Here is a 2,654-nt window from a genome sequence, read left to right as displayed (position 1 = left end):
GCTTGCCAGGCAGGCACTGTGCTGCTGAGCTAAATCCCCAGCCCCCTCTTTTTGTCTTTTTGAGACAGGGTCTTGCTGTGCAATTCAGGCTGGCCTTGAGCTCACTTTGTAGCCCAGGCCAGTCTCGAACTCACAACAACCCTCCTGCCTCAGCCTCCCGAGCGCTGGGATTACAGGCGTGCACTTCCATGCCTGGCCCGGTCACACTAAATCTTACTTGCTTGCCTGGGACCCTGATTTCCCCCAGACCTTCCTGCTTCCTAGTAAATGGTCCCCTTTTCCTACCATCTTGTCTAGTGAATCTCTGTATTATCTTTAATGTTTTATGTAATAATTATTTTCTTATTCTCTTTAATGGTTTGAGCAATCTTCCACGCTTGTATCTGGTAATCTGAGCAACATAGTTGAGGATAGCGATATGAAATGTAACAACCACTGTTAATTCCTACTTTTTTTTTGTTTTGTTTTGTTTTTCTCCGGTACCGGGAACCGAACTCACGACCTTGCGCTTTCCAGGCAGGCGCTTTGCCGGTGAGCTAAATCCCCAGCCCCCAATTCCTACTATTTTGTCTTGAAACCCTGTATCACTTTAAATGTTCTTGCTTTGATTTGTTTATGTTTGTGATACTGGTATGCTGCTATTGTTTCTTTTGTCTGTTTCTCATTTACTACTCTCTTTAAAATAAAAAATAAAAAAAATAAATGGCCCCCATCAATTAAACCTGCCCTGGACAACACACCTGCCTGACAACCTCTGCCTGACAGTGTATGACTAAATATATGTGGCAGATTATAGACTAACCTGTAAATGGAACCAATTATAGACTAACCCACTAATGACTCTGTATTTCCTGCTTACAAAATGAATATAAGTTGCTGTTTTACTTTAAGCCAGTGTTGATGATTTGGACCCAGGTCCCATCAGCCTGCTGACATCAATAAAAGTTGCCTTCAAACTCCTTGGTGCAGGGCTGGGGATTTAGCTCAGCGGCACAGCGCCTGCCTGGCAAGCGCAAGGTCATGAGTTTGATTCCTGGTACCGGAAAAAACAAAAGAAAATAAAGACAACAGGGTTGGGGTGGGACATGGCAGCACATGCCTGTAATCCCAGCACTAAGGAGGCTGAGACAAGAGGATCGCCATAAGTTCAAGGCCAGCCTGAACTACATAGTGAGACCCCTGTCTCAAAAAAAGAAAGAAAGAAAGAAAGAAAACAGTTTGGCATAATAAAACTTTAAGTCACAGGATGCCCTGGCAGTTAAGCTAAAACCGAGACACTAAACTGAAAGATTATATATAATGAGCCTCCTGAGAAGTCCTAAGTGTGTAGCTTGGCTCCCATATGCTACTTCTTGCAACTGTATGAGGTGTAGCTGATGTGGTTCAACAGCCTTACTCAAAATGCAATACAGGCGCCAGGCATGGTGGTGCACTCCTGTAATCCCAGCACTCGGGAGGCTGAGGCAGGAAGATCATTTCCAGTTCGAAACCAGCCTGGGCTACAAAATGAGCTCAAGACCAGCCTGAACTACATAGTGAGACCCTGTCTCAAAAAGACAAAAAAAAAAAAAAAAAGCAATACATCCGGGAAACCATCAGTCTGTTTAACAAACTTCCCACAGCCCAGTAGGACTTCCCCCTGGAGACAGGGAAAATTGCCACCATTAACCAGGCTGGGATCCCCAGCCTTACCCCGCAGGTGTCCCCTGAGGGTCAGAAGAGGGTACCAGTTCAGCTGTTCTGAAGCAGAAAGGACCTGTTCACCTCTTGGGGTACAAGGTCGAACTGGTTTTGTAATAATTCAACGACCTTGTTTGGCTTTTTCGTTCTTACTTTTTTGTGTGTCAGGGGAGGGTCCTTAACTGGGGACTGAACCCAGGGCCTTTGCACTGAGCTACATCCCCAGCCCTTTCTTAACTTTTTTTTTTTTTTTTAAATTTTGAGACAGCATCTCCCTAAGTCACTAAGTTGCCCAGGATGAGCTGGAATTTTCTCGATCCTCCTGCCTCAGCTTCCCAGAGTCCTGGAATTAGAGGATGCGCTACCACCCTGGTTCATTTATTGTCTATTTTGACTGTTTGTTTGTTTTGGTATTAGGAATTGAACTCAGGACCTTGCGCTTGCCAGGCAGGCGCTTGTGCCACTGAGCTATATCCCCAGCCCTTATTGTCTATTTTGAGACAGGTGTTTGCTAAATTGCCCAGGTTCAACCTGGGATCCTCCTGAATCTTTTTTTTTTTTTTTTTTTTGTTTTTCTCCGGTACCGGGAACCGAACTCACGACCTTGCCCTCCTGAATCATTTTAAGAACATGAAAGAAGCTTGAGACCAGCGCGTCTGAGGAGCACTGCTCTCTGCGCAACTGAGGTGAGTCTGAAGGAGGCGGCTAAGCTCCCCCTTCCCCACAGCCCTTCTACTCATAGCCCTGGGACGGCCTGCAGGCGCCCAGGAATTGAGCCAAAAGAGTAGAGCGGGTTCTTTCCGCCGAAGTGGACGGGCGTCCTCTAGTGGAAATCACAGGTATAGCTCGACAGCACACCATTTCTACACTGAGTGATTTCACAGTTGGCTGAGATTCCAAAAGCAGCTCAGTTTTCCAAAATGAGGACTCTCAAGCCAAGCATGGTGGCGCACACCTGTAATCCCAGCACTCGG

This window comes from Chinchilla lanigera, unplaced genomic scaffold (assembly GCF_000276665.1).
Source record: "Chinchilla lanigera isolate Chin_1 unplaced genomic scaffold, ChiLan1.0 scaffold00173, whole genome shotgun sequence".
Classification (NCBI taxonomy): domain Eukaryota; kingdom Metazoa; phylum Chordata; class Mammalia; order Rodentia; family Chinchillidae; genus Chinchilla; species Chinchilla lanigera.
Note: the sequence above shows the minus strand (reverse complement) of the source record.